The sequence below is a fragment of the Monodelphis domestica genome, chromosome 8, assembly GCF_027887165.1.
Source record: "Monodelphis domestica isolate mMonDom1 chromosome 8, mMonDom1.pri, whole genome shotgun sequence".
NCBI lineage: Eukaryota > Metazoa > Chordata > Mammalia > Didelphimorphia > Didelphidae > Monodelphis > Monodelphis domestica.
In genome coordinates this window covers 169254679-169266030 of record NC_077234.1, presented here as the reverse complement: position 1 = coordinate 169266030, position 11352 = coordinate 169254679, and the positions used below count along the sequence as shown (strand labels likewise).

The window sequence follows — 11352 nt, the reverse complement described above, 5'->3', positions numbered from 1 at the left end:
GGATTTGGCTTATCTCCTCCTCTCCCAGAAGGAAGGGAGGAGAAGAAGGATCTCTTCACTCTCTCAACCCCATTCCCTCTTTCTCCTCATCATCACTATCCCTTCTCCAAATCCTTCCATTACACCATCCTGAACTCAACATGGCCACTGTTTTCCCTCTCAAGCCCAATCATCTTCTAAACTTCTCTATTTCTGTTGAAATATCCTCCTAGTCATGCTCAGAATGCATGCCCTCCTCACCTTTATGCCTTAGAATTCCCATGTCTTTTTTTTTAAGGCTCAGCTAAAGCACCACATTTAAATGAAGTCTTCCCCAAGTCCTCAGGTTTTGGTGCCCCTCTTAACTCCCACCTGTCCCCAATACCTAACCATAGTCTTTTATCTAGTACTTAGAAGTATACAAGTTGTATCCTCTTAGGTATAGACTCTTCCACTTAGTCTGGCATACAATAGGTGTTTAATTGATGCTTCTTGATTTGGTTAATAGTGGAACAACTTAGGTCAAAGGGAGTTAGATTTAATTCAACAAGTTTTCATTAACCGCCTACTTTGTGAAAGGTTCTATATGGGGTGGAGGGTGGGATAGAAAGACAAAAGCAAAATAATCTCTGTCCTCCAAGACCTTCCATTTTACAAGGAGAATATAATATAAACACAAAAATGAAATACAAAGAATAGCCAAAGTTTAAAAAGTATGTATGTGGGGGAGTGGAGGGGCAACCTGTCCTTTCAATAAAAGGTTTCCACTAAATCCCAAGATTGCTCATTTTGCTTTTGGATAACTTTAAATTCCTAGATTGTTTTTCCTTACACCAAGTGGAAAACAGTTGTCCGGAAGGGAGAAGGCTGAATAAATAGGTAGGGAGAAACTCATTCATATTCCAAGGGAGGAAGGGGCCCTCGAAAGCCCCATCCACAAAATTGGGTCCACCATAAGGTTCTTCAATAATAATTTTCTTTTTTTATATCACAGTCAGTACCTCTCAGATGTAGGAGACCTGCCCTTCTCTCAGGGTCCTATCTCTTTCCAAACTAAGTTCTTCTCTCAATCTTTGCAGCTGAGCCCCTGACCAATTTCTCCTCCACTACAGGGCATGTTCAATTCCCCAGATCCTTTCTTCTACTGTAGCCATGTATGGTATTTCTGAATAATCAAATAATTGGAGTGGAGGTGGATTATGTGAGGGAAGAGGTGAAAGGAGAGAGTAAAGTGATTTACAGCTCTGGTGACTATTTACCAATCCAACAAGCATGGTTATCCTTTTTTTCCTATTTCCCCTCTTTGCCCCCCTCTACTTTTGTGATTTGGAATACTATTTTATTTCTACTTTGTATTCCCTGTATTTCTTTTAAGCAAGATCTTCTGTCATTGCATTAGAGATAATCTCTATAAAAATATGTTTTTATTTTATTTTGATGCTTTTGAACTTTAGAATGTATTTAGGACTGCTTTTGGGGGTATTTTATTAAAGGCTTTATATAAAATTTCTATTCTTTAGTTTAAATTATATAATTAAATTTTATGTACTTTTTTGGAAGAAGCATTTTTTTGCTTCGACAATGATATCTTAAAACAAAATGATCACTCTATTGTAAATATTAATAATATGGAAATAGATCTTGATCAATGATATGAGTAAAACCCAATGGAATTGCTCGTTGGCTATGGGAGTGGGGAGGGAGGAGGCGAAGGAAAGAACATGAATCATGTAACCATGGAAAATATTCTAAATTAATTAAACTGTTTAATTTAAAATTTTTTATTTATTTTATTCTGTTTTAGTAGTATTTATTTTCTATATACACAACTCCACTGGGAATGTTGCTGCAGATTTCACATTTTATCTGCTGATTTTTGAATGATAGTCATGTCTTTACACTGACTTGTATTTTGTAGTTTCAGAAGATGGAGGAGTGCATACACTCACTCTTGACTGAGAAAAAAAAAACTGAAATATTCCTACTATCCATGATTTCAATTTAGAAGAATTCTGGTAGAACATAGAAACTATGGTATGATGCTTGAGCTCTTTGTTTTTTTAAATCGTATCTATAGCTAATATTTTTACATAACCTAATTTCTCCCAATATTTCCCTCCTTCCCTTTCCAGAGTGCCCTCTCATATAACAGAAGTGATTTTTTAAAGAAAAAATGAAATAAGAGGAAGAGAAAAAATAATCAAAACTAAAAAACATGGAAAAAGTATGAAAATATATGCATGAGGTAATTAGGGGACCACTTTGTCCCTCTCATCATGCCCAGCTTCTGTTTGATATGTTTGATAGTAACTGGGGTGGGAGAAGGTTTGGGGAGCATGATCTGGCAATTGCTACTCCTCCCCTCCCTGAGTTCCATAAATAAAGTTATAATGACACTAGTTCACTGCTTGCCTATGTAATAATTAGAATGGATGGTAGCCAAAATTGTAATTAACCCTTAAGTCACAAGACTGTTAATAGCTAGATTTATTAGTAAGAAAAAGAAAAGAAGAGAGAACTATAGAAAGGAGGTGAAGAATTTCCTAGCCTAATAATCCAGAGCCCAACAACTCTGTCTGTTTCCACCTCAGAATCTCAGCCTCAGAAAACAGCCCCCCCCCCCATTTCTGCTGGGTCTCATCTTAGAAATCCTTACTACACCCACTAGCTCTCTAACATCACTACCCAGGAAACAATAACTATTCCTCAATGAGCCTGGCACCACCCAGGGGGGCAGTACCTGCAGGATCAATTCCCGGGTTGCTGATCGACCCAAATTCAAAAGAAATGGAAGGGAAATTCCCTTCTCACACTGGAATGAGAAAGTTGATTCTTTCCTCTACCCTCATAAGTAGGCCAGCTCAGCTCTATGGAAAATCCAGGGAACCTCAGCCAGGCAACTCTTCTTCCACCTCCCTAACACTGGTCCCAGACTTCCTGGTGTAATTTTCTGATTTCTCACTATTTCTCCTACCAAAGTATAAACAAAGGCAAAATTCAAATGATGTTGTCACTGTTCCCTAATATATCTGTAATACTGGAATAAATGAGTGTTTTCAAAGCAAGAATGATAGCAGAACTTACTTTGTGTATTGGTTAACTGTTTAGATCTTGGATCCAGAATCCTGATCAAAGAAATTGGATACGAAAGATTTTTTCCTCCATTTAATTGTTTCCATTCTTATATGATGGCATTAGCTTTACTTTTGCAGATTTTTTTGCAACTTCCTCTAACCTTTCATGTACTTTTATTAAAGATCTCTATTTTATCTTTGATAATTTCCTCTATCCCTTGTTTGGTTGAAAAATATATCTCCCAGGTGTATAGAGCGCCAAATCTGAATCCAGGATCTTTGTGAGTTCAAATTTGGCCTCAGATACTTACTAGTTGTATGACCCTGGCCAAGTCATTTATCCTTGTTTGCCTCTCCTTCTGCTTCAGTAAAATGAGCTGGAAAAGGAAACAGCAAGCCACTTCAGTGTCTTTGCCAAGAAAACCCCAAGATGGGGCCAGGAAGAGTAGGACATGACTGAAAAAGATATAGCAACAATACCCAGACCTATCACAGGTATGTAATGTACTTACTTCTCTTTTACCTTTTGAAAAACATGATATTTTATTAATGGTATATATCCATTTAGAATATATGGAAGGCTCTGGTATTTGGCCTTAGTCTAAGTTTAAGTTCAGATAGGATGCTTTCTGATTTTCCAGCAGTTTCTGAAAAGTAGAATTCTTTCCCAAGTAATTCATGCTTTCCAGTTTCTCAAACTCTGCCTTACAGGGTCTAATTATTTCAGATACTCCTTTGTTTAGTCTGTTCAATAATATACATCGCTATTTTGTAAACCAATAACAGAGGATGTTTGTGACTACTTCTTTATAAAAGTTTGGAAATGCTAACCCCCCTCACTTTATTCCCTTAATGATCTTTATTTTTCCAAATGAATTTGGTTACCATTTTATAAAGTTTTGTAAAGTATCTCTTGATTGTTATAGCATTAAAAATGAAAATTTGTTTTTATAGTGTTATTGTTTTTATCATATTAGCACAGCTCAGCTATGAGTATTGATTATTGATCTAGCTATTTAAATTATTCTTTATTTCTTTTAGAGGAATGCTTTTAAATGAATTAATTTAAAATTTTGGGTTTTGATAGATTGATTCCCGGATATTTGAGGTATTTTTTTTTGTTATTTGGATTGGAATTTCTCTTCCTATTACTTCTTTTTTGGTTTTGTTATTATTCTGTAGAAAATACATTGAAATTTAAGAGGTTATTCCATAGCTAACATCTTTGTTGAAGCTATTAATTGTCACTGTTAGTATCTTTGCTGATTCCCTTGGGTTTCTTAAGTAAATCATCATGCCATCAACAAATAAGAATTATTTTATCCTCTCTTTACTTACATTCATGCTTTTAATTTCTTTATCTTATATTTTTTGCTATTGTTAGCATTTTGAGAACAATATCAAGTAGCAGTACAGAGAGAAGGCATTCTTGCTTTATTTCTGTATTTATTAGGAAATATTGCAGTGTATCTTCATATATATGATGCTTGCTTTTGATTTGAGATAGACATTTTTTAAGTCTCTCTCTGATAGAGTTGTAGAACAAATGAATGTTATATATTATGCTTCTAGGAGCTAAGATGGTGGAGTAAGGAATGTTCATAGCCTGTGAAACCTATCTCTAGATGACCATAAAAAATGCCTTAAAACAAATCCTGCAACAATGGAACCACCATAAGGCAGGGTGAAGTAGTATTCTAGCTGTAGTCTGGCCCCAGCAGAAGTGAGGAAACCAAAGTGATACAATGGAGGTATCAGTGGAAGGAGTGTGGCCAAGTTCAGTGTTGCTATAGTAGAGCCCAGTCAGGTCCAGCCTCACCCCAATAAGGTTTAGCTATGATTGGAGAGGGCAAAACCCAGTGTGATCTTACACAAAAGGCATTTGGATGGAACCAGCTTCAAATTTTTCCATAGAGGCCATAAAGATCCCCTCTGCAAAATGCCTAATCCAAGACTCAAGGGACAGCCAAGTCAATTTTAGGCACCAAAATAGACCATGATACAAGCTCAGGACAGTACTCCCTCTACTCCAAAAATGGAGGTGAGCTTCAACATATAGGAAAAAATCACCAAAAAAAGTCTCCCAAAATGAGCAAAAGACAAAGCCTGAAACTAGAAAACTTTTTCTGCAACAGAAATGACCAAAATATGATCTCCGAAGGGAGCAGAAATGCAAAAATGAAAACATTTGAAACCTCCAGTGAAAATGTGAAAGGATATCAAGTTCAAAATAAACTCCTGAAAAAGCACTAAAAGAGGATCAAAAAACTAATGAGAAATTTAGAATAATTAGAAAAGAAAATGATAGGAAAGTAAACAACAGAACAAAAATTCATGAAGAAAATAGCTCTGTAAAAAATGTACAAAATCTCAAACAAGAAAAAATTTCCTAAAAAGGGAAATAGAAAATCCAAAAGAAAAAATGACTCCCTAAAAATTAGAATTAGATAAATGAAAGCTAATGATTCCGCGAGACATCATTAAAAAATAAAATAAATTCAAAAGAATGAAAAAATGGAAGAAAATCTGAAATATCTCACTGGAAAAAAAACTGATCCAGAAAATGGATCCAGGAGAGATAACCTAGGAATCATTAGACTGCCTGAAAGTCATGATAAAAAAATAGCATGGATACCATATTACAATAAATTATCAAGGAGAATTGCCCTGATGTCATCAAATAAGATAGCAAAATAGAAATTGGAAGAATTTATCAATCATCCTCTCAAAAGAAATCTCTAATTAAAAACTCACAGTACTATTATAACTAAATTCCAGAACTCCCAGGCCAAGAAGAAAATACTTTCAACAGCTTGGGGGGGGGGGAATAAATACTGTAGAGCCATAGTCAAGATTACACAGTGTGCAACTGGAAATCTTGTGCCTTTGAGCTACATTTCCCATGAGCCCACTGACTTCCTGTCATTACGTGCTGATATGGACAGAAGATAAATTGGGGGGAGTTCTGTGTCTAGACCTCTTTTCTTCTTAGGTCAGGACATTGGTGGATCAAGCTGTTTGAACAGGTAGATTAGCCATGGGCATGTGGTTTTGCTTTGTTACTTTTTTATTTTGTTACTTCTAGTGATTATTAATAAATCTTATAAAATATATTTTAAATTATTGTATATTAATTTTACTTTTTACAACAGGACCTAGAAGCTTCAACATTAAAGGACTAGAAGGCATTGAATATACTCTTCTTCAAGGTAAAGGATCTAGGAATACAACCAAGAATCATCTACCCAGCCAAACAGAGCATAATACTCCAGGGGAAGAAATTTATACTTAAAGCAATAGGACTGCTGATTCCTGATGATAAGATTAGAACTGAATAGAAAAATTGATGATCAAATTAGCAGTTCAAATAAGCATAAAAAGGTAAAAAAAAGAGAAAACTAAGCTCAATGGGTTTAAAAAAAGTACATTCCTACATAAGAAAGTGATAATCATGATACTTAAGATCTCTATGTTACAAGAGATACTTATGGTACTTAAGATACTTAAAGTACTCAAGGAATCAATGGGGTTAAACTTACCAGATAGGAAGGTGTAATAAAAAGGATAATCTAGGAGATATTTCTAGTTATAATAAAGGAGATACTGGGGTTGCCTATAGTAATAAAGAATATACTTGGAGATAGAGATATTTCTGAGAGATAGAGAGATACAAAGGTAATAGCTAAGATACTTAAGGTACTTATGAAATGTAATATTTGTAAAGTACTTAAAGTACATAAGATAACTCAAGTACTCAAGAGAATCAGTAAATTCAAACAGCTTATATTACTATATGAGAAGGCAATAATGAAGAAACTTAAGATAACTATGATACTTGAGATACTCTAAATATCTTAAACTGGAAATGCTTTAGAAGTTTTTCACTATTAGGGAAATGAATAGGGACATATAAAGAGTGCAAAGAGTAAGATGAAAAGGATGGGATGATATTTCCCTTACAAAAACAAACAAACAAACGAATAAGAGCTATGAAAGAGGAACTGAAAAAGAGAAAAGGAGAGACAGTTGGAAGTAAATCAATTGACTTGAAGTATATCAGAGTCAATACAGTGTTCTTATTCAATTTTTTAAATTGTATGCCCAGTTCATTGATCTGTTCTTATTTTATTGATATGTTTAGAGAAATAAATTTTCCTCTAATTATGGTTTTTGCTGTATCCCAAAGGCTTTAGCTGGTGGTCTCATTATTATCATTTTTAAAATGAAATTGTTTGTTGTTTCTATGACTTGTTCTTTAACACACTCATTCTTTAAGATTGTTATTTAGACTCAAATTAATGTTTGTTCTGTTTCCATGATCCCTTATTAAATACATTTTATTACATTATGACTTCAAAAGGAAGCATTTAACATTTCTGGTTTTTTGTTTTTTACTATAAAAATTTTGTGTCTTAATATATGATCAGTTTTTGTACGGGTACTGTTTACCATTGAAAAAAAGGTACATTCCTTTGTATTACAGTTCAGTTCTTTCCAAATAGTCATCATATATAGCTAATCTAAGATTCTATTTATCTCCTTGACTTCTTTCTTATTTATTTTTTGGTTAGATTTATCTAGTTCTGAGAGAAGAAGCTTAAAGTGACCTACTATCATACTTTTATTATCTATTTCCACCTGTAACTTCTTTAGCTTTTGCTTTAATTTGCTTCTTATTGGTTCAGCATTGAAAATGTTTTATTATCTGTTACATTTTAACATAATACAGTTTCATTGTTTATCTCATTTAATTAGATTTAGTTTAGCTTTAGTTTTTTTGAGGTCATTATTGCTACCCTTGATTTTTTTTGTCAACTGTAGCATAATATATTTTACTCCATCCTTTTATTTTTACTCCATGTGTGTTTCTCATTTTTAAATGTGTATCTTAAAAGTAGCATATTTTTGGGTTTTAATTTTTAATACATTCTGACATCTATTTCCATTTTATGGGTGAATTGATTCTATTCATAGTCAAAGGCATAATTATCGGTTGCATATTTTCTTCCATTTAAATATTCTAAGATTCCAACTAAAATTAAAGTCATCAATACTTTTATCCAAGTAGCAAGATATAAAAGAAAAAATATAAATTATAAAAATTTCTATATATCTCCAACAGAGTCCTACAAGAATAGAGTGTAAGAGATAACTCATTTAAAATAACCATAGATTGAATAAAAATAGCTAGGAGTATGGCTGCCAAATGAACCCAGAAACAACATGAACATAATTATAAAACACTTTTTAATATAAATAAAATAAGCTTTAAATAATTGGAGAAATATTACTTGTTCATGGATGGGCAGAGCCAAAATAATTAAAATGATAATGCTACCTAAACTAATCTACTTACTCAATTCCATCCCAATTAAATTACCCAAAATTATTTTATTGAACTAGGAAAAATAACAGAATTCATTTGGATAAACAAAAGGTTAAGAATATCAAAGGGATTTATGGGAAAAAATGTAAAAGAAGGAAGTTTAGCAGTACCAAATGTTAAAATTTATTATAAGGCAGTGATTATCAAAACTATTTGACACTGGCAAAGAAAAAAGAAAAGTAGATTAATGGAACAGAAGAGACATGCAACAGTTGTAGAAACCATAGTAACCTTGTGTTTCACAAAAGTAAAGACCCACTTTTTGGAAATAAGTTTAGTGTTTGTCAAAACTAGAGAGCAGTCTGGCAGAAACTAGATATAGATCAATATGTTACACCATTTGCCAAGAAAACATCATGGATATTTGACCTAGGCAAAAAAATAAAATTTTATAAGCAAATTAGATGAACAGGAAACATCTGTCAGATTTGTGTATAAGAGATTAATTTATTAATAAATAAGAGACAGAAAGCATTGTGAGATGTAAAATGGATCATTTTGCATATATTAAATTAAAACTTTTTGTATGAATAAAACTAATGTAGCCAAGATAAAAAGGAAAAGACTAAGTTGGGCAATAATTTTGTGGCCTTTTTTTCAGATAGAGGTTCCTTATCTTAAATATATTGAGAATATTGTCAAAATGTAAGAACATTAATCATCCCCCAATTAATAAATGGTCAAGAGATATGAACCAATAGTTTTTAGATGAAGAAATCAAAGCTACATATAATTATATGAAAAATTGCTCTGAACCATTATTGATTATAGAAGTGCAAATCAAAATAATTCTGAGATACCTCACACTCATCAAATTGGCTAAAATGATAAAAGCAGAAAATGACAAATGTGAGAGTTAACATAGAAAAATGAAGACATTAATATACTTTTAATGGAATTGTAAATGATTCCAAAATTTTGGAGAATAATCTGGAATTGTGTCCATAGAGATACAAAACTAGGAATAATTTTTCACCAGAAAATACCAGTGTTCCAAGTTTAATTTCCTAAATCAATGAGGAGAGGAAAAGAGCCTATATGTTCCAAAATAGTTTTTATCAACTATCTTTTTGGTGGCAAAGAACTAGAAAGTAAAGGGATGTCCATCAGTTGGGGAATGGTTAAACAAATTGTGGCATATGAATGTGATGGAATACTACTGAGCTTTAAGAAATGATATGCAGGTTAATTTTTTTAATGTGGAAAGGGAAATGAGCAGAACCAAGAGAACATTATATACATCAATGGAAGTATCATTTGAAGAATGACTTATACATGTCCACCTCCAAAGAAAACATTGATAAATAGAAATAAGCAAGACATAGTTTTATATATACATGTATCTTTTTGTCAAATAATGCCTTCTCTAATGGGGGAAGGGAGGAAGGGAGTTATTTATCTATTTTAATGTCACAAATAAGTAATATTTTTAAAAAGTCACTAAAATCAAGGGGAGAATGGAAGAGTGGCAGGCAATGCTTGAACCTTACTCTCATGGCAATTGGCATAAAGAGGGAAGAATATCTACACTCATTTAGATATAGAAACCTATCTTAACACAAAGAGAAGGAAGGAGAGGGGAGATAAATGAAGGGTGAATGGACAAAAGAGAAGGTAAATGGTAGAAGTAGTAGTCAGAAACAAAACATTTATGAACAGTGAAAGGCTGAAAGTAGAGAAAGAGGAATAGGAACAATAAGATGGAGGGAAACACACAGAACTCATAACTGTGAATGTGAATGGAATGAACTAATCATAAATCAGAAGAGGATAGCAGAATGAATTAAATGCCAGAATTCCACTATAAATGCTGTCTACAAGAAACAGATTTAAATTAGAGAGCTACACACAGAATAAAGGTAAAAGGTGGGAGAAGGATCTATTATGCTTCATCTAAAGTTAAAAAAGTAACCAAGTCAGCTTTATATATACATATATGTATATAAGCATATATTTATAACTGCTCTTTTTTGTGGTGACAAAACATTGGAAAATGAAGGGATGTCCACCAATTGAGGAATATCTAAACAAGTTGTGGTATATACTTGTAATGGAATACAATTGTATAATAAGAAATGATAACAGGATGATCATAAAAAAACATACAAACAACCTGAAAAGATATATATAAAGTGATGCAAAATGAAGTGAACAGAAGAACTAAGAGAACTTTATACACAGTATAACACAGCAATAAAGAATGATGATCAATTATGAACAACAACTGTTATCAGCAATGCAAGGATCAAGACATCTCCAAGAGTCACGTGAGGGAAAAAAGCTATCTACCACCATAGAAAGAACTGATGGATTTGGAATGCAGTTTAAAGCATACCATTTTTTACTTTATCTTCTTCATTAGTGTTTTTTTTGTGTGTGTGTATAAGTCATATGTTACTTCTTTTACAGTGTGATAAGCATGACAATATGAATTGCATGATAGCACATGTATAACCTATATCACATATATATTTTAAACCCTTACATTCTGTCTTAGAATCAATACCATGTATTGGTTCCAAGTATTGGTTCTAAGGCAGGAGAGAGGTAAGGGCTAGGAAATGGGGGTTAAGTGACTTGCTCAGGGTCATACAGCTAGGAAGTGTCTCAGGCCAGTTTTGAACATAGGACCTCCTGTCTCTAGGCCTGGCTCTCAATCCACTGATTCATCCAGCTGTCACCTAATCTATATCATATTACCCAATGTCTTGGGAGGGTAGGGAATCAAGGGTCATGAAATGTCAGAAAACAATTATTACAGATTGTATTGACATGAGAGAGAGAAAAAGAGAGACTGAAAGTAAGACATACAGAGATCTAGAGACAGAGAGATCCTGAGAGAAAAGGGGGAGGGGGGGTAGCAGAGAGACAAAGAAACGGAGATAAACCTAGAGATAGAGACAGAGAGTATAG

General features: G+C 33.3%; 1 long non-coding RNA gene across 1 annotated transcript; it reads left to right on the top strand.

Annotated features, from left to right (window-relative positions):
* Positions 1–1581: 1581 nt before the first annotated feature.
* LOC130455804 (uncharacterized) lies at positions 1582–7910 on the top strand. Its single transcript, XR_008913937.1, has 4 exons — positions 1582–2013; positions 2112–2224; positions 3422–3548; positions 6206–7910. It is a non-coding gene; the product is annotated as an uncharacterized LOC130455804 (long non-coding RNA).
* The last annotated feature ends 3442 nt before the right edge of the window (positions 7911–11352 follow it).